The sequence below is a fragment of the Cyanistes caeruleus genome, chromosome 5 (genome assembly GCF_971803275.1).
Source record: "Cyanistes caeruleus chromosome 5, bCyaCae1.hap1.1, whole genome shotgun sequence".
NCBI classification, from domain to species: Eukaryota; Metazoa; Chordata; class Aves; order Passeriformes; family Paridae; genus Cyanistes; species Cyanistes caeruleus.
In genome coordinates this window covers 46509711-46531665 of record NC_141705.1, presented here as the reverse complement: position 1 = coordinate 46531665, position 21955 = coordinate 46509711, and the positions used below count along the sequence as shown (strand labels likewise).

The following is a 21955-nucleotide window of genomic DNA, read 5'->3' as shown; positions in this document are numbered from 1 at the left end:
ATGTAATTTTCCTGATTTTACAATGCACACTAAGTGTATTAATTTGTACTGTTTGTACTAAGGTCTTTATTTCGTATTTTTCAGTGTAAAAGAACAAACGAGGATAGGATCACCTACTATGGGGAGTCTTCCTTTGTGAGCAAAGGCTCTGAACGTAAATACTGCAATTCAAGAGAGGCTTCTGGTAGAATAGAAAATAAAACCTGGGGCAATAATGAACTGTTCAGATTTCAATAGCCCTTGCACTAGTTTAAAAAAAAAAAAAAAGTTTTTCTACAATTTTTATGTGAGAACCATGATACAGAACACTGTGTAAGTGCAACACGTAATGCGAAGAAGCTTTTTTCACTTAGCTACAACTAAATCAATTCTTTGGATCTGCAGTGAGCACAGGACTGTGAGGGCATTCATTCAGTCCAAAGAAAGCCCCCAACAATTTTACTGAAACTAAGTCATGAAACATACAGCACTATTGAGAGATGTTCCCCAAACAGGAAAGGAGAATATTTCATTTTGCCTCATTTGTACCATATCATGTTTGCAGCAAAACACAATTAAGACTTAAGTCCTGGATGATCTCAGACAGGAGCAAATTACATTGACAGGAAAGTTTATTTTTAGTTATATTCAACAAAGTAAGATCAGACCAAAATAGCATTTTATGTGAAGATAACAAAGAAAGATGGAATATGTAAATAGGTAGCCTTCAAAATGTACCAAAATAACAGAGAGCAGCTTTTTAAAATGGTGCCCTACTGTCTCCTTGAGTAATATAAATTGATCACCATAGTGAGCATTCTTGTTAACCATCCCAAACAGCACAGCCTATACTCTGTCTATACTACATATACTATACCACTGTGCCTAATGTGGAATGGTACTCTACTTGTGAAAGGCAATTCCTTCCAGTTGCCCAGGACAAAAACCATAGCCTCAGTTAACTTGCCAGTTTTGTCATATTTTGAAACTAATATCACAGCTCATGACATCTCAACAGACCCTGAAAAAGTGAACTAGTTCTCTTTGTCCATACATTACAGTTGTATGTAATGTATGGACAAATACATTGTCCATAGCATTACAGTTGCTACCAAACCAACAACACTGAAATACCCATCTTTCCAGGCAGGAGATGGATACTTCAGAACACAAGAATTCAAGGAATTAAAAAAAAACAAAAACACAGAAACATTAGGACTAAAAGGCCACCTGGTTCTCAATATCTCCCTACTTTGGGATGGCGCTAATTCAGCCATCCTGTTTTCTCACAACATCCCTCAACACCGCCTTTCTCTAGAATGAAGTCTAGGTGTCTTTTGACTTCATTTATGCTTTTAACTTCAAAATAACTCCCCCGTAACTTATTCCATATGTTTACTGTTCATTCTCTCATGAAACAGCCCATAACCTGAACAGAAATGGATAAAAATTTCCCCACCAAGCTGACATCTGGCTGTCTCTTTCTGCTTCTCCTGGGCCTTCCCTGCATACGCACCAGGCTGACTGAGCTACTGATAGTTTTCTTTTCTCTCCCTAGTGAAAAATTTGTAAGCAGCAGCTCTTTGTGTCTCACCTTATTGGAAATGCATGCTGAAGTTGCTACCACTTCTTCAAATAAATGTCATGAAACTTAACCTTTTGTACTATTAAATACTATAAAATATGTACTGTTTCCTTCAACAAACTCTTTGGAAGTACTGTTACCAAAGACCAGTGAAGACCAGTAATAGTCTCAGAAGCTCCAGTCTCACATTTAAGAAGAAAGTTTTCAGGGTATATGCAGGGCCTCATAAAAAAATCTGACAGATGCACAGTCTCGCATGGTTCTCCTTTACACACCAGTCTGAGGAAATTAATTCAAAACAATCCATTTAATGTTAACAGCATTAAACTCTGCCACAAGAAAAATTTAGCTTGGTCTTGAATTTTTACCAGGACCTTGGCATTCAGAAGAATCACAGAAGTTGTACATTAACCTCTTACCCATTGTAAGAGTTTCCCTGTGGGACAATGTGCTCTGTCACTCAGTGATCCACAGAGAAAATCCACAACACCTCATGGGGCTGTTTTTTGTTTCCCTTTTCTAATATAAGCTTATTTGGCTAGCTGATTTTCACTGAAAACTCAGAAGAAATGTAGGTAATATTAACAGCAGAAAACTGGTAGAAAACAACAGAATTCCATGTTGGAACTTGACTGCCAGTTTTGTGGCGCTGCAGAACACTGGCCTTCCATGTCAGAGCCATCAGAGTACATAACTCATGACAAACTGCTGTTTTTCTCTAGGAGCAGCACCAAAATAGTATCTGGCCACTCAGGACTGATGTAAACTCCTTGTATTTTCAGAACATCCATCCATTCAGGAGGTGTCCTGACTACAAGGAAATAAAAATACTGAAGTCAAGCAGAGCTTTATTTTGTATACATACTCCAGAGCAGGAAGAGAAGGAACCTACAGTAATATTTAATCACTGTTACACTGTCCCATAGTGTAGTTAATTCCATGATAGAAGCTAACCTTCCACTTGACCCAAGTGTCAGAGATTAAGATACACTAGACAAATTAAGAGAACTTGGATTTAAGAATATTTAATCTTAGGCCTTTGGAAGGGAAAAAAAAAAAAAAAAAAAATCAAGCAATTGGTTTTATCTGTTTACAGGAAAACTGCAGTTAAAATCACCAGTGATTTTACTGAGGAATGGAAGCATGAAATGCTCCTGTAGCTGATGCCTGAGACACTACTTCCTTTCTGTTTTGCCACAATACATGATGTTTTCTTTAAATACAACGCATTAAATATTGCTCTGAAAAATCCTTCAGTTACTGAAAGGGTTTCTAAGGAGCTCAGAATGCTGGAATTTCAAACCCCATAGGAGAATTTTGTTAAAAAGACAGATGTGGTCATATTCATGAGAACTTGTTTTCCATATTCTTAATGACCTCCAGACACTGCAGAAGTCATATTGTGCAGGAAAGGTACAGGAGCATATGCTTTGTTTGCTGCCTACAGTGTGTTACATTCCAACTGGGTATTAAGTATCTGGGAACCAAACAAAACCTCATGCTTTATCAATAGATAGAGAGTCCACAACTGGCAACTTTATGGAACATGCTTGAGAACTAATGGTTTCTCTGCTGCAGAGTGAAGGAATAATCATGTAATTTGGAAATCATAAATTCTACTTTACAGACGTTTGATTACATTACCCATAAAAAAAGGAAACAACCCAGACCAAATCCAGAAGTGATACCTGCACAAGTAAGTCAGGAATTAATTCCTATTCCAGCCTTCATGTGAAGCAGAGGAAAAAATCTTGTCCCTCTGATGCTCAAACTCTGTTAGTGAAGTGCTTAAAAAGTAAAAGATAAGCAAAGCCTTACGCCAAGTATTTTTGCTTAAAAACTTTGCTTGTACATAGCATAAATAATACTCAATTCTTTCTTTTCTCTGATATTTTGAAGCAAATGCTGCCAACTGAATAAACATGTGAATAAAGCTTGCTGTCAAAAACTGAATCAAGTCTGAGACTTACCAATGTTTTTTATGGGGAAAGAAATGACTAGCAGGTGAAGTAGATACTGCCTCATTAAGCTGTCACATTACATTTCATTAATGTCTTTCAGTTTCTAGCGGGATGAGAACTCTACAAGTTTACTAAATTACAAAAAAAATATGCTCAAAATGTTTCCATTAGCTAATAAAAATTTTCTCCTGCAACAAAGAGTAAACAAAGCAAAACCTGTCTGCGCGTCTTTCCTTGTTTACTTTTTGAAAAACAAAGAAAAACAAAGAAAAGTCACAAAACGGTACTCAGGTGGTACCGTTGCTAACAATTTATGTTGACAAAATGCACTAGCAAATGTATCAACAAGCATCTCCTCTACAAAATAAAAACAAGCATCAAAGAAATAATTATGTTTTTTAGAAAATTAATTCCCAGTTAGAAATGAGGTTTTAGTAGTTTTCCCTATTCAGAAAAATAGCCACAATTCATCCTAATTAAATGCTAGTCAAGTCTGTTTCTGCAAAATTTTAAGTCAGTACCTTTCAGCACCCAGATAATATTTCTAAGGAGAAAGTGTGATAAATACAGCCTTGCTGCTTGACAAGGCAATAATGTTACTGAAAAGAGATTTTCAACTTGCATTCATAATCCTCTTCCTTTCTCATGTCATTCCATTAAACAAGAAATTATAGCTCAGCCACTGAAACTGCAACCTAATTAGGCTGAAAAAAACACTCAAGTTTTGTGGAGTTTTGATACTTAACTCACAAGTTTTTCACAAAGAATGCTTCCATAAAACCTTTCTTTGATTTTAGCACCTCATGATGAATTCAGGTAGTTTTTCTGTTACAGGCTTTTTGGTTTGGCTCTGCTGAAAAATTCTGTATAACTTTGATTTATACTCTGTCCCACATATAAATTTGAGGGAACAGATCATTCCAGATGCTGTATAAGACAGTTTTCTGTTTTCCAGACAGTGCTACCTACAAGATTTCAGTTTATGTTTTCCTGTACATTCCAGTAACCAGTAACTGAAAGGTTACTTAAAGACTGATTGGAACATTGAAATATAGGTTAAAAGAGACTAATTTAAAATTAAGATTTTATGGAGCAAATGCTATGAATATGCTACAAATGCAGTTTTTCAAGATGCACAGAATACTTCTCTGGCAAGAAGAGAGAGCTTTTTTATTCCAGTCCTTACTTTCATTCATATCTGACCATCAAGGACTGTCATTCAACACCAATCTTTTGTCAGAAGTGCTACTTCAATATAAATATATCCATATCTATCTATGTATCTATCTCTCTCTAAATATATTTATCTTCAAAATACCTTAAGTTGTCACAACTCTGGCTATGGCTGTTAGCTACACCTTCAAAACTAATATAGGAAACTAGCTGCAAGTATTTTCCACCAGCTTTGTCACAAGGTGAACTGGAGGGAAATACCTGTACCTTCATTGCCTTCCAACCACACCATAAAGCCTGGATAGCCAGGCATTAACAAAACTTTGTTCCACATCTCTTGGTCATCATCTCCCATCACCTTTTATTTCCCTGTACTCTTCCCAAATACAATTCCTCGAACCATTCTCTTCAGAGGGAATAGGTGGTTTAGCGATGATTGCCATTTCTTTTCATGCCATTCATCCACTGCAAAGAGAATTCAGTCAAAAAGAGTCTACAGCTGGGGTAATTTGTCATCAGGGTTCTGGAAATAATTAACCTGTTTCTTCAATAGCTCTAAGTTTCATCACACAGATTTTTTGACACTGTGCAAGCCTGAGTGACTGCAGAACAGCACAGACCTTCCGATACAATTGCCATTGAACAGTGATGTGTTCAAGCTCCTCATCTCTCAGAATTTTTCTATGGTCAAGGGAAGTTAGACAGCTGGAGAGTGGTTCCCCACCAGGCTCCAGGGCTGGCCTCAGCAGTTTTCTATTGACCCCTGCTGATCTAAGGTCTTTGTCTGAGCGGATAGTTTCCCAGGTAAACACTTCAAAGAGCTACAAAAAGGAAAAAGCCAGACTAAGAAGCTCCATCCCATTACAGCTCATTCAACATTGGATTGGGTCCAGGCAGCTTGGCAAATGGGGCAAAAGAGAGAAGCAAGAAAAATGACAATCACCTCCAGCAGAACATGAACTATACTGTTTCTCTTTCTCTTTGGGACAGCAAAAACTGCCAGCCCAGGGCAGGCACTTCAGGGACCAAGCAACTCTCCCACCACCTGTGAGAGCAGCCCCAGGAAAGAGGGCTCTGCTGCCACTCTCACACGAGCCTGGCAGCCAGTGGAAAGGCAGGCATCCTGCCCACTGCCAGCAGATCTGTCCAGTGCAGCAGAGCTTAGATTAATGCCTAGGGACAGCCCAGAAAACTCTCTGTGCTGCTCTTGTGCCATCCTGCTCATCACTATCCCACCTCTCACACCAGCACAGTGTTACACAGAGGGCTACTACAGAGAGGTTGGTTTGGGGGGTTTTCTGATTATTTTTGTGTTGTAGGGCTTGTTTTTTGATTTGATTGATTTGGGAGGGGGAGTTGGCTGGGGTTTTGTGTATGTGTGTGTCTTTGGCAGGGTTTTTTTTTTGTAAGAGGGAGCAGTATCACTTTTGCATTGGATCAGTAAAATCATATTCGAGCCCTCAAAACAAGAAAAGTTAACTTGAATCCATATATCATGTCGGTCCATCAGAGGAAAACAAAGCCAAATCAAAGTAGAATAAAGAATTATTTAAAGCCTCAAATCAGTCATCACTTCAAGCTTTTCATTTAGTTATTTTTCTGGATGCTTTATAGTTGTGTATTTAATATTTCTAAGTAAAAATTAAAGGGTGGCAAAATCAAGAGTCACATAAGAAAATTCACAAAATATATTAGAATAAAATATACTTAGGTTCACTTCAGGTTCCATGAGAAGAAACAGACAGCAATAAAAATTCTTGCAATAGAGAATCTTTTAAATAACAATTATTCATTGTGATTATAAAATCTCTCCTAAGGTATGACTGCTCATTTTCTCAGTTCCATCAAAGGCTATGTATACATAAAGCTATACAGCTCTCATGGTAACAGCTAGGCCAGAAACATTTTTCTAAAATAAAGTATTGGTGGCAAAAAGGATTCCTTCACAGCTGCATTTAAGCAACCTGCTGGCCCCATTTAGCTGTCAGCATTCACTCTCTCACCTTTCCTGCTTCCCTTGTCTCACTGGATCCTAGTCTCAAAACAGAACCAGTACTTTTTTTAACAAGAAGAAATACAGTTAATTTCTCAGCTCATTACAACATTACAATCAGTTTCTCTGAATTGCTAGGTAATTATTACCCTTGAATCTAAACTTCCATAAGGAATTACTCCTGCTACCTGTAAGAATTCTCTCCTGAAAGTCTGAAGCCCCATACCTGAAAATAAATCATAATTTTACACCTTTTTTTTTACTTTTTTTTTCTTTTTTTTAAAGAAATAGCAACCAATGCAGTAAAGGACATCCATAAATTACTAAAAATTTATTCTCCTAAACTTCTGCTTTATCAACTGTCAAACACTCTTGCAGAGAATAATCTTCTCTGTGGTGAATCATCAATTACTGGGGCTGAAGGCATACCCAAAATGCCAGACAGCACTTTCCACGAACATCCTTTAGCCAGGCTACACACTGAAATAACCATACATCTAAAATAAGTCAGAACTCTGGAGACTACAGCATTTAGTCAAGGAGTTGTTGCCTAGCTGATGACCACATTAATTGAAAAATCTCCCATTTCTTTCAGTCAAATGATTTCACAAGTTTACCTATGAATAAAAACTGGCTCAGAAAGACAGGAAAAATAAATGAGTTCAGAAGATGACACCTAAAGTTCCATATTTTCTTAACACTGGATGAACAGAGAAAACAAAAAGACAAAATTTTAAAAGGAAATGTAATGGAAGTATTGGACAACTGTGAATAATCTCTTTACTGTGATGTATTTCCCTGAACAACTAAGGGTGGATAAAACTTCTCTGAACAGAACAGGAAGACAAGTCCTACTTTAACCCCCTGATGAAAAAATCAAGTTTTTTTGTAGCTATTAGGGGAGATCTGCCATGAATGTGCAAAACAGATCTCTCCTGCTTGACATTACACGGAACTACAGCACAGCGGTTTCCATGATCAGAGTTCTGTTTCTCCTTGGTGATACGAAGGGTTTTTCACTTTATGGAAAGTATCTATATATTGAAGTGTCCTTTACTGTTGGCCACCCCCCCCACACCCAACCTCTAAACATTGCCTACCTGGTTTTCAGTTGAATTCTTTAGCCATAAAAAAAAAATAATAGAAAAAGAAACAAAAAACCCAAAGAGATGCTGATTTAAAAAAAAAAAAAAAAAAATCTGTTTTTAAATAAACTCAATTGAAAACCATCAATATTACACGATGAAAGTTGTTATTTATTTTATGTCTGTTACTGTTTTTTCAAGTCTGTTTCCAAGCCTCTACTTCTCAAATGCACATTCAATAAAATCACTCAACTGAATGACTTCCTATTCAACACTAAGAATAAAGAGCCTACAATCTAGTTGAAAATGATTGATGTCTAAAAAGCATTTCCAATTGATGAAAAAGTTTATGTATGAACAGTAAAAACAGTGAAAGACTAATTGTAGCCATAACTTCTACATCATCAACCCACCCCAAATCACACCTTATGTTTACCTACATTACATATTTTATATGTCTGCATTATGTATGCATTCCTATAGGCTTTTTGGGTTGGGTTCTTGCTTCCCTTTCAGTAAGCAAGTTTCAAGACAGATATGAGTGGGAGAATAAGAACACATTTAGCATTCACCAGAATGCCAACTGCAGACGAAAGCTGCACTTATCCCAGTGACAAGCAAAGCACAGAAAGTGGAAAGATACGTTCCTTTTTGGTTTTTGTTCTGTCTATGGCCTTGTCATCACCAAAAAAGATCCTGTTTGTGACAGAAAACTCTGCCACAGATATCTCTGTCCAGACCTTAAACCAGTTGGTTGATTAGACAGGAGTATTAATCTATCAGTTAGATTCTTTTGTGATTTGATAGATAGTAGTTTTCTAAATTAAAATGAGGAATGAGAACACAGATATGCAGGAAGCCTCATCCTTCATGTGAAGTTTGTAGTGGAAATAATCACTTTGGCTTTCACCCTGTCTTCAACCTTCTTGCATGTGAGAACTGGAGAGATGAGACTGCCTCGGTAACCATTTGTGCTACCTCAGGTTATGCATTCCTCCGGAAAATTATGATATGCTTCCTATGATGTTAATGATTATTTCAACTCTAAGTAACAAGGTGAGGAGAAAGTGTCTAGTGCATCCATCATCTCCAGGTGCACTGTAAAATATTTTTCATTAGCATATAAAGCAGGGTTTTTGACTGACTTGTTCTGCCACTAGTTGAGCATCAAAGACAGTGAATCTGAGCCACAGGTGCTTCAGGCTCTGCTCAACTCCTGCAATGGTTTCCCACACGGATTGCAATTCATCCTGATGCATAGAGCTGGAAGAAGGATTTGGTTTAGTCGTAAAAGGAGTAATTTGCGTATTTTTTTCTTACAAGGATATTTTCTGTTCTTTGCTTCTTAACATATTCATTGGGGACCATATTTTAATTAAGGTGATTCATTTGTGGTGTATTAACTAACACCTCTCAGCTGATAGAGAAAGAAGAATTTCTAGGTCATGAGTACAAATGCCAATATCTATACATGTCTGAAATATGCCTTGATACCCACAAGATTATCACCTGTGGTATAAAAGTCAGCTGAGACTAAATAATAAAGCATTTTACAAGGGCAGAGCTTTTTTCACCCTTTTGTAGGCTAAATTAAAGGTCCAGTAAGTGTTGTTGGATATGGTGTTACAGAATGGGGACTACAACTTCCTGCCTTTTACAGACACAGTAAGAGAGTAACACTTCAGACGCCATTGCTTAACTGTTTCATTACGAATTTATTTCCTCCATCCTCCCTGTGATAATCTGATAAAGTAATTTACACTGCAAAAAGGACAGGAAGAAGCTATATCCTAAGGAATGTCAGTTCTGAAGAGCACTCTGTATTAAATAGTAATATGCCTTCCTCATATAGAGGGAAAGAAAGGAAACTATGACTCATATTTTCCACTGAATTTATACAAAGGCTTCCAACAACATAACACCAACCAAATGTGTGCAACAAGGAGAGCACACTCTGTTCCTCAGTAAACATAAACTATATGTCCACATGCACACACATCAAGAGGATGTGATTACACCCAGTGTAACCAGAAACTCTAATAGCTTGTGACATCTAAACCCAAGATGCATATGTAGTCTTAGGACCATATTCTGTCCTCAGAAAGATGCTCACATGTTGCATGGATTGCCACATTTTATTGAAACATTTAAACATATTTTGACAGCCAATTCAGTACTTCTGTAGTATTTGGCTCTAGCACATCACAACGAGAACATAATTCATGTAAAGCCTCACCCTGGAGCTCTGGGAGAGAGCATGTGGAAAAGGCCTAAGTAATTCTACAGAGAATAACATTCTGGAGTAGGATCTCTGTGGTTAAACACAATGTGCTATGAATCCCCTTGAAAGAGGCAAAGAATTTTATAATAATTAAAAATACATAAGAACACCTTTCATACCAAAGCATGTAGACTTTGCCCTGTGCCAAAAGCCAAATAAAATCCAAATAAAATTTTCCAAATATTCTTACTAAGTGTTATTACACTTACGTAGTTCTACAGATCTTAATGTTTCAAAATAAAAATGAAAACAGTATTCAGGAACAGTGTGTTAAATCGTGGCAGCAATATGTCAAAGCACAAAGGAAAAGAGATGGCTCACTATTTCTTCCTTATATTACTGAAGCACCAAACCTTGTGGTAGCCTTCAGAGCTGCCAAAATCACTTAAAATACTACTGCAACTATTACTGGCACATAGTAGTCCAAGAACGCTACCCTTGGGTTCCACATTAATAAAAAAAAATTTAAAAAATAAAAAAAAGCCCTATATCTTTTATCAGTCAAGTCAGTAAATATCATTATTATGAGCACAACTACCAAAAGGGAAAGGGTCTTAATAGAGAAACCTATATAAATCAAACAATACTTAACCAAAAGTCAGTAGACTTAATGAATTTTTCTTTAACTTCACACATTTTTCATTTCAAAATGCCCCTTTTCTTCTAGAAAAGGTCTTTATGTAAGCGGTTGTTGTTTATAATTTGCATAACAGGTACTATTCAGGTGTTTCATATACACTTGTTTACCACTAAGCATAGGAAGCAAATTTTCTGTGGAAGAGTAGAAATTTTTTTTCTAGCAAAATCAGAGGTTCAGGTAGCTCATTAAGGACCCTACAAAAGCTCACATTTCAAATGCAGTCCACGAAGTAAATTGTCAGAACCAAAGAAAAAGAGCAAGAAATCCATGCACAAATCAGCTGCATTATTCTCTCCAGTACTGCTGCTCAGAACAAGTAGTTCAATGATTACAGTTCTGTCTGTATTTAGGATAAAGCAAGCAAAAGGTGTCATGTTAAGAACAAGAAAGGGTGGAAAAAAAACCTGATCATACTTTCTGAGAAGAGCTTAGGTACAGTTGATGGAAACAGTTTTTCTTTTCCATAAGGTATATCCAAGGGGTTTGTAAACCCAAGTTTTCCTTGCTTATTCCCAGGCGGTGAGAAGCAAGAGAAACCAGACAGCTGTCCACTGGGGAAAGACATCGGTGTGTCTGCATGACTAATGAACACAGAGATAAAAAACCTCTTTCTACAAACTTTATAATCTAACATGCACCATATCCTCAGTGGAAGAGAGCTCATTACTTCAGGATGCAACACTGCAGTGGAAAGCTCTCTGAGAAAAAGCGTGGTACCTAGCTGAGCATCAGAATGAAGTGGTAATACCTGGTACATGTTTTCCTGTGCTGCCATGGAAAAGGGGGTTTTCAGGACTTCACAAAAATTTTGAAAACATGTCTTACTCAGACATATTATTCAGAAGCTTCTCCTTGACTACATACCCTTGCATTATAATTAGCTTAATTTCCCAAGCAGAAACATTTTGGGTTTTATTTTGTTTCTGTCAGTTTCACTGCATTTGAAAGGTAGTATTTCCTTTCTCACTCACAACATAATTTTGTGAGAGAGGGAGGAGGACAGACATCTTAATCTTTTACTCCAACAGCCAGCACACCTCAGAAGTAAAAGATGCTAAATCTTCTTGAGGAGACTCAGTTCATCAGCCAAAACAAACTGAAATACAAATGAACCCTACAGCTTCAGCCACTACTCATATTTTTGAACTCTCCAGCAGTCCTTCCCTCACTAGTATCACTTCAAGGGCACAAGACTCAAATGACAGAAGCTGGTGTTATAAAGGGGTTGTATCTCTTCTGCAGAAACAGATCAACTTCTCCAGAGAGTAACACACTCCTGGTTTTTAAATCCAAATTATTACTGGTCTGGCAAAATGAAACCTGAAGTTATTACAGCTCAAAAAAATACACAGAAAACATATAAACTTTCAAAACACAGCAGAAAATGTTACTTTCAGATTCATCAGGCCCTTCTCCATCCACATATAGGTTGGTCTGGTCCAAAACCTGGATCTAAAAGCAGCCATCACCCACCTTCAAAAGCCACAAGGGAAGCCAAAGCCTGGCTCCAAAGCTGTGGCAGAAACTAGTAAAATTTTGACTAAATCTGAACAAATCAATTAATTTAATTCCATCTCAGTTTCACATAACAACTGCTTCATGTTGTTACTTATTAATATGAGTCTACAATAATTGTTAAACCTACTCCAACAAAACAAGTATTTCACATACACATTCCACTTCTGGTCTTTGATACTTGATACAAAGCACGCTTTGTTTTGTATCGAAACAAAGCCACTGCATGTTAGTACCAGCATGAATGTAAATCTCCAAACAGCAAGGTATGGTGATACATAACATTTAATACACAGCTGACTAAACACCGTTAAGTGTTTACTTCAAAGTCATTGTCACCTCTGCCCACACTGAGAATATCAAATACAGCATAATCACTGTGCTATGACAACAACAGCTCCACAAAAGGCTGACCATGGAACTCACTGGCATTATAATGGATCAGGGAAGCCTGCTATGCACCTGGCTATAAAAGCCTTTGCAGAAGTCGCACTGTGTGCACGTGTGCATTTATACGTGGAAATATTTGCATGTGAGCACATGTATAGATGCCTATTTGCCCACCCTGCATCAAGATTAAGAATTCAAAGAGACTAATTTTAATCACCACTGAACATTTTAAAATAGGTTTTAAAGGACTTGACATTGCATAGATATCAAGAGAAACTTTTTATTCTCCAACTACAGTGCAGGTTGGATCTTCAGAGGATCCTGAGGGTCTAATGTGCATGGTAGAGCTACAGGAGCTGGCTCAAGGTGAATCCATTGAAGGTGTAAGACTCCATACGTGCTCCTCAGCAGGGTAAATCATCATGTATGAGTGCTCCATGACGAGCCTGATGACCTGGCTTTGCCATTGACCACAATGAGCATCTCTAAACCTGAGCACAAACTCACTGGGAGCAGAATCAGGTCAATTCAGCTTCTGAATATTCAGGCACCTGCAAACTTCTTTTGCTGTTGTTGAACTTCAAGCAGAATTGCTACTTAGCAAACTACAAAAGCATTTCAGCAAGGAATGAGGACTTTGCATTGCAGAGATTAGCCTTGTATTTCAGTTTGCTTTAAATATAAAAAAAGGCTTCAGCTATCTCCCAAACATGATCATAAGCAGGGCTTCTCTTGGACCCTATCTTCCCAGATCACACGCAGAACTTGCCAGCACTTCACTTAAAGGAACCAATTTGCTAGTACTAATCAGGAACTAGAGTGCCTCCACTGTTATGGCATGGTTTTAGCTCCCAGGTACTGCGAGAAAATAGACTGAATCAACTACTGTATACAGACACGTTTTTCCAGAGAAATATCTGGACCACTGCCAAATGCAGAGTCAGGTCCTCATGAGCAAAGCATGAGAGGCAGAGTTATGGCAGGGTAATCTTATCAGAGACAGCTATGAATTCAAAGAGACTGCCATTATTGTGGTTAATAACCCAAACAAGAGGAGCATCTGCAGATGCTGCAACTGAAGCCATTCTAGCTTACACATATAGTGAGGCAATGCTTGTACTTCACACAACATTAGTTAGATTCTTACTGAAATTAAGAGGTCTGTACTAGTATCAATTTTAAAATGTGAACCTGACTATTTGGAAACAGTTCAGAGAACAGCTAAATAGTATTAGTCAAGGCTTGGAAATGTGCCTCAGAATGAAAAGCTTAAGCACTTAATCTATTTATTTTATCAAAGAGAAGGTTAAGATGTGACCTGATTATGGTTTATAAGTAGCTACACATGAACAGACTCCTCAGATTAGACAGCCATTTACTCCAGCAGAGAAATGCATGGCTAGAACCAAGAGCTGGGAAAAAGGTGAAAGTATAAATGTTTAGGTAAGATGAGTTAACCATTATGGGTAAGACTTTTTTTTTTTTTTTTTTTTTGGTACACTGGTGCACCTAGGCATTGTCTAAATATATATTTACCAGATGAAATTATATGGCCTGTTATCAGAAGACAAGAGATGTCCTTACCACCTGAGGACATTTTGGTGACATTTTCATGTCAGGCTGCAAATCAATCAACACAAAGTGGGTACTTACACACCAGTAAGGAGATGTCAAAGAAAGAAGGCAACTCCATTATCTCATCTATATTCCATCTAAAATCAACTCCACTTCAAAGTACTGACACACAAATGCAAATAGACAAACCTGTCTGTACATGCACACATGCAGATAAAACCTCAGCAGTCTTAAAACACTTCTGCAAAGTTTACAAACTTTGCTCACTATAAAACTCTGGCCTAAAGAACAACATTACCAAGATATAAAATATGAGCAGTAAGATCCCTACCATTAAACAGTTCTGGCACCTTTTCTTTCCCTTTGCAGTATTTAACACAAAGATCACAGGGTAACATAAAGCTGTGTGACATTTCAGGATGCTGCATGCTACCGTTTCTCTGTATACCTTTATTAGCATAGCAGCAAAAAAAAACTATTTCACTCTTGAATTCTTCTGCATCACTAAGATCTGCTTTGACAAAATAGCTCTGTCTTCCTTTGAACTCTCAATCCCCACTCAGAACAACTGCCAAAGAGGATATCAGAAGGCAAAAAATAGCATAATGCATTTAAAAAACAAAGCAAATGTAATTGCTTTTGATCTGATTCCTATGGAAAAAAACAATTGAGATGTTCTGAACCATGATATCCTGCATGGCCCTGTTTGTCTCTTTAGAATACACACTTTTTATTACTTTGTACTACTATTACTATTATTAATAATAATAATTACGATGAATTAATATTAATAATAATAATAATAATAAAGGACACTGTAAAAATGGTGATGAAATTTTAATGTATAGAACTAATATTCTTAATCACGTTTGATAAAATTTAATTTTTGCATTTTTGTATGGCAGCCAGTATTTCCTTTACTTTTATTTTCAAACAGTGAAAATTCATCAGAGCATTACACTGCAACTGGAAAGTTAAAAGTGAGTTTTCCTGAGAAATCTGTTGAACCTGAAAGTGAAGAACAGTCAGATGGCAGGCTTAAGAGACAAAAAAAATGATGGAATAGAAATGCTGTGTTCTTCAACGATTAAATTCAAGGAATAACTACAACACAACATACATCTCTTCAAGGGCAAGAAATTTAAAAAAATAGCAGGAAAGCACAGGGGAAATAACATGATATTCTGTCTTTAAGTTTACAGATACAGACAATACAGGGTTGACTTGGGACCTTCAGGACTGAGAAGAATCAAAGGACTATCCTACTGTAAGGTATTTACTCCTTAACTAATTATGGTTTGCAAGAAAAGTATGAGGAGGAGGATTTTGGTGCTCATGAGGAACTGGGCAATGCTGGTGACAAAGTCCAGCAGAAGCTGATGAAAATCCATGTGGTAATAATCCGAAGGCATTCCACATTTGTGACATATTTTTGTGGTGGAACTTGCCTGTAATTAAACCCTTCCACAGGGTATATACCATGTTGGGCTTGGGCTTTGTTTTGTGTTTGGTTCCTGCATCTGCTTCTATTTCATGACTGTCTTTTGTTGCCACATGCCTCCAGGAAATATGAATAAACAGGGAAATATAGATGAGCCTGTTCGCAAGAGGATTTACAATTTTTGCAGTTCTCTGTGCTCTTCCCTTCCTCTTTTATATAGATATATAATAATCTCCCCAAAAGGTAGAGCAGAGGTGGTTCAGTGAGATTTTCCTGGATGAAAATACTCTTTTTAAGCTATCTGACTAAGCCACACAACTTCTTAGGACTTCAGACAGAAAACCTGAGTGTTGGTTTTGTTTTTGTTTTCTTTTGGAATATGGTTAGTATATATTTTCATTTAATATGTAAGAACAGTAAGTAGACAGACTAATCCTTAGTGATTTCATTATTTAAACCTTATTTTTCTGTAATTTATGGCTGTATTCATGTGTTATTACTAGACAAATAAAATCAATGAAGATGCATGTCAAGACAAAAGGAGAATTTACTCTCAGTAACGCAGCAAATAAAAATAAGACAGACAATGAAAAACAACAGTAAAATAAGTAATACAAGAAATACACTGTCCAGAATAGGAGCCACAAAATATTTTACCTTTCCCCTGCACCTTCCCTCCCTGGCAGAAGCTTATGTGGCACATTGTAAATGGTAGGGTTTTATGAAGGATGATACAACATCATTAAAGTTATATTAAAAAAATACCCTATTGGCTCCAAAACTGTGGTGTGCTGCACTCAATAAATTACAAGTGACAGCTCTTTCACTTTACCAAAAGGCCTGTTGCGTGAGACATTGTGCTGTTGCCTCACTGCCCCTGTGAAATTCCATTTACGATGTTTTCAGTGCTTCTGTTTTCGGAGGTGCAGTAGGATTACTGACAGAAGAATTAGCCATCTTCATTTATAACAGTCACGGGACGAAGATACAGAAATTAATCAAGGGTACTTATTTTTTTTAACCTCTCAAAGATACTATCATAATGACAGCTGATCATTTGCTTAGTCTATTCTGCATTCAGATCTCAGAATTATGAAAAAGAGACATGAAATCTTCTACCAGGATGACGATTATCTAACTGCTTCACCGTTGTTTCAGCAGAAACATGAAGCATTCACCTTCCTCATTCATTACTTCTGAAGAGAAACCAAGAACCAAAGTTACACATAAAATAAGGGACTCTTAAACAGAGGATTAAAATATCGATTTTCTATCATTTCTATTATATTGTCAAGAAAAATTATAATCATGTCTTGGGTTACAATGGAAAACAAACGGCACAGTAAAAATAATTGTGTTTCTAAAATATTGTGTTTCTAAAGTGCTAAAGCTAGAGTTATTTTGTATTACTCATCTTTGGACAACTTCGGCAAGAACTTCCTCTGTAGTGGGCCCCATGTTTCACTATAAGACATTTTCCTGACAGGCATTCAGTCATGAAAAGAGGACAAATGAAATAGAGAGATGCCACTTCTCTTAAAAGCATTAAGCTCCAATTTTTAACCTCTTTTTTTATGCTTTTAGTTTTCAGCAATACTGTCATTACCCCTTGTTCTTCCATTCATGTCTACAAAGAAAGGCACCTGATACATAATATATTTTCTTCAAATTCTAAGAATTAATTATATTTTGTTTTAATAAGCTCCATCTTCTTCCTTTAGCAATAGCCACAAGGATATTTGAGAGGATAGAAAGGTATTTCAATATGTTTACTGATTGTATGGCGTTCCACACACCATCCAAGTTGTCTAAATCTGTCATGCTTAGAAACCCACTCAACCTCACGCATGCATACTTACCCCTCTTACTTTTAGGCTGCTTTCTGTTGAAACAGAAATCAATGTATCAATAAGAAAAAAGTATTTAGCAGGCCATATCACCAGGAAGTGGATCTAGTAATGTCTGGGACAGAAGAACGGAGCAGTACTTTCATGTTTCGTCCTTACTGTCATTAATTAATCATGACTGCGCTCCACAGCAGGACATATTCATATTCAAGGCTGTACTAAGATTTGGTAGTGAGAATTGCCAAGATAAATTAAATTGTCAACTCCTCACACAATGTCTCTCAAGTATGTTAAAACAAGGTCTACTTAAACTCATCCTTACTTTTATCTGCATATATCTTAACCTTTGTAAGACCTTAAAAGGAATCTTGTAAGAAAGACTGTGATATCTAAGACATTTTTATCCTCCACTTCCTGGGAGAAAAAAAAAATACCAAACCCAAACAATGGCCTATTTGTGAGGAGCCCTGCTGCAGGGACGCTGCTGTCCTTTTAGCTTTGATACTTCATGATCTATGACACTCCCTGCCTATCTCCATCTAGCAAGTGCTGAAAGGGGAGAATAAAACTGGCTGTTTTGACCTCCACATGCTTGTAACACTTTGTGACATTCAGTGTGGCTGAATCTCATGCTCCAGGGCTTCAGCCAGATGTTGGCGAGGTCAGTTCCCTCAACTTGGGCAGGTCTTCCCAAGGACCATCAGAGACCAGCCACAGGTTCAAAGCAGACAGAAGATGAAGTGCCCCACTGTTCAAAAATTGCAGCAGGAATCTGCCTTTGAGATACCTGACTGGTATGTGACCAGTTCACACATCCAAGGCATTACTGGCAATCAGACCATTCCAATATAAGATTCCCCCTGTTTAAGATGAGCAAGGGCCTTTGGTTTATTTCCTTATTCCCTCCTCCAGAAGAGAACAGAGGCTTTCCTTGGGGCCACTGGGATATATTGGATTCAACCTGAACAATACACAAAGCTCAGATATTTACCAATGCATCTGTTGCTCTTGCTTACTGGTCACAGCATGCCATTTCCAGAGGGACAAAATATTTTCATTATGGTCTCTGGTACTGCCTGTAATATACAGGAAGAGGTTGGCACAGGTTATCTAAAAGCCTCTTCATGGCCTGACTGTGAAACTTTGATATTAACTACCATATTTTTTTAAGGGGGATATAAACTACCCTGTTTTTAAGGGTCTAATACAAAGTATTTTTTTCCCACAATAGCAGAAAATTAAGTAATTTACTGCTATAAGCTGCTCTTGTTTCCTTGATTAGTGTACACACACGAATGAATTTGTATACACGTTGATCCACAGCTGTATGCTCACGTGAATTAACACAGAAGTATAACTGAACAGCATACACAGCAATCTTTTTTGGTTTTTGTTGTGTTTTTTTAATGACTTGGTTTTCTTGTTCCTGAAGCAGCTTAAACCAAAGAAAAAACATGGAATAAATTGCCTGTGTGTTTGCTCTCAAACAGGTCTCTGTGCTGGACAGGAGGGTGAGACTATGAATCATCCACTGGTCATCTACTCAGATTGAAACAATAATAGACAGTCTGAGAACTGCATCCAGCATCATTGCTGGAGTTCAGGAATTGTGTTCCTATCACATGCCTCTGTTTTAAGAGGTTTTAAAAAATGGCAGTAAGTGCACTTGCTTTAGGCTAAATGTGGGCTTGAAAGGAACCAATTCAGAAGGAAACATGCTGAACAAATTAACTCCCTTCCAGTACTCTACTTAACCATTTTAATTAATGTGAACATTGAAAAGTGAAAAGTCAGCTAGTTAGGATTGTTTATCCTGAGCTTGCAAATTAACAAGAGGGTCAATTACAGAACCATAAGCAAGAAAATATGTACATGTGTGAAATGGTTCTTGATAGCATGAAATTATTTAGTGGTCCATTAAAAGCATCATCACCATTTTCTGCCTTTAGATTTCGAATAGAACTTGGTAATGGATTTGTCTACAACATTTCCTTGCTCAGGAGATACAAATCTTGAGGTTTTTACCAAGCAGCTATGCAGCCTGCTCTACAGACCAAAAAGTGGGTAAAATTAAAAATTTAAATGAGTCATTTGCACTAAGAAAGCACAAAAGAGGAAGAACAAAAGTATGTCATGGAATACAATCCCAGCCCAGTGTCTGTGGACCTATAAATTGGATTTTCGCTGTTCCTCAAACAGAGAAATATCCATAAACCTATTATTATTATTTTAAAAAATAAGAACTCTCACTTTATTTTCTCAGAGAACTAAGTTTTCACATCCCCTTTTTATTTTTCCCCTTTTTTCCTTGTTTTAATGAATATATGTAACACCAAGTAGTTCAAGTTTCAAACCTCAATCTGCAAGGTAAAATTCACATATTAAAGGCAATTTAAGATATGTATTTCCAGGATCAGATCCTTCCCAGTGACCTTGACTTCAGTCAACTATAGCACTTGTTGCAAAGAAATTGTAAGCAAAATAAAAGTTAGAATTATGCGAAGTTATATATACAATTAATATATACAAGTTACTGAGATTAATGTTCATGTGAAGTCCTCCTGTCGTTGCATACAACACTGTATTCTCTATTATATCTTGAGAAATATATGGAAAGTCACTTTGCTAAATATTACATAACAAGAAAATCCTTTTAGCTCTTGTTTGCAATCTACACTTCACTTAGACATCTTAAAATCACAAAAGCCATCCACAGAGAGGGATTTAAAAATCATTACTTTAGAATACTTGTTTAATAGAAAGTGATGGCTTAAATGCTACAGTATGTTCCTTGAATATCTTCACATTAAATGGGAACTGAACAAAAAGCTGCCTGGTCCTCTTCAAGGGCAAAGCTCCTCATTATCGTAATTTCCAATTTGGAAGCCAAACTAAATAACAAGAAGTAATTTGCCAATTAGAACTTCCTGCTCTTTTTCCCTTTATTCCTTAAACACCATTCAGGGGCTGAACCAGTCAAACACTTTTAGCTTCAAAACTGCAACCGAAAGAATTTAATTTGTGTCTCTCCACGGTGAACCTGTCAAGAGGCAGCAGTGATGCATACCATGGCCCGACACAACAGTTGCCCTTAAATACACAGAGAGTTCTCCATGTACTTGCTCTGCCTCAGGTTTCCTTTAATCATTTCCTTCATTTTGCTTCCCTTAAAATATATGCACACTTTTCCAAACTTTAAGATTTCTCATCAATGATTTCTGACATACAGAACAGTCCCACAGACAAAATTCATCTTTTGCGTTCGAGAAGCTTTTAACAAGTAAGAGGCACACAACGATAAAACCAACACAAAAGACTGCTCAGAAGAAACAAGGTTCCATTCAGCCAGTGAAAGCCACAGAGACCAGATCACTCCAGAGAGATTTACAGCTTCAAAAACAAGACCATGTGTGAGCTGTGCTGTACGCTGTCCTGAGAATTTAGAACGCTGACCAAAAATAATGAACCCTGCTTTACTTTCCAGAAGTTCGCTTGAAATGTGTGCATGCAAGGCCAAGTACAGACATAGCCATGAACAGTAATATTCATATCATGGACTATTTAAAAACTATCTGAAACAATCCCCAAAAAAAGGCATTTTCTTACGTAACAAGATACTGTATTGCTATGAAAGTTTGCCATATATATGGTCTTTAAGATGGTATGTAAGTACTAAAATAGGAACAGTAAAGCTAGAGTTAATGTGTCTCTGCAGTTTTTATATTCTTATGGTAAAATAAATACTGGATACTGAAAAAATGCTTTTTAAAATATTTTTGTCTCTATGCATATATTCTTTTAACAAAAGCCAGCGCAATTATTTGCTTAAAGGAAGCTATTTAGTTTTTTCCTTTTATTTATTTACAGAAGATTTTCCTGTCACCTTTCAGATCAGCAGCTTGATCTAAAGAGAGTCCAGTACTTCCTGCAACAGTTCATTATGTGAGAATAATGAAGAGAAGGATCTAATAGCACACAGATCAAACTGCCTTTCGAGGTATCAGGGCCCTGAGGTCAGAGCATCACATTGCCACAATGGATCCCAGGAGAAAGAAAAAATGTGTTATTTTGAAAGACATAAAAATTTGGAATGCTGTAGATTTGTGATTTTTAACATAACTGTAAGCCCTTAAATCTCTTCTGCAACTGCCATGTCCATTATATTGACTATTTAAACAGCTTTTTATGTTGCTCGGCCATTTCTGGCTAAACTCTCAGTTTTGGGGGGAAAAAATTCAACATCTCTTTAAAACCCCCACAAGGATATACTTCCCTCACACATACTGTGTGAATTAACACGGGATAGATTGCCCTGAACAGCTCTTTTCTTGGCCTTTGTGCTGCTGTCTGTGCAACTATTTTGTGGCATAAGTGGAAGACAAGATTTGAGGAAGGCTGCACTAGAGGGAAATTCAGTCTAACCTAGTCTAATGTACACTGTACAGCTTGAGTAGCTGAACTGAGTTTGAGAGAGATAGTAAGACACGGTG

At 37.1% G+C, this 21955-nt stretch overlaps 1 protein-coding gene and 1 long non-coding RNA gene across 3 annotated transcripts in view; one reads left to right on the top strand and one right to left on the bottom strand.

Annotated features, from left to right (window-relative positions):
- COL25A1 (collagen type XXV alpha 1 chain) overlaps positions 1–21955 on the bottom strand; it is a 295280-nt gene that overhangs the window by 179377 nt on the left and 93948 nt on the right. The window lies entirely within an intron of this gene.
- On the top strand, positions 12846–21547 carry LOC111928340 (uncharacterized). 2 transcript variants are annotated; one of them, XR_015287111.1, is made up of 3 exons: positions 12846–12968; positions 15373–15449; positions 21333–21547. It is a non-coding gene; the product is annotated as an uncharacterized LOC111928340 (long non-coding RNA). The 2 variants fall into 2 exon arrangements; XR_002864031.2 differs by lacking the exons at positions 12846–12968; positions 15373–15449 and adding exons at positions 18968–19121; positions 19877–19937.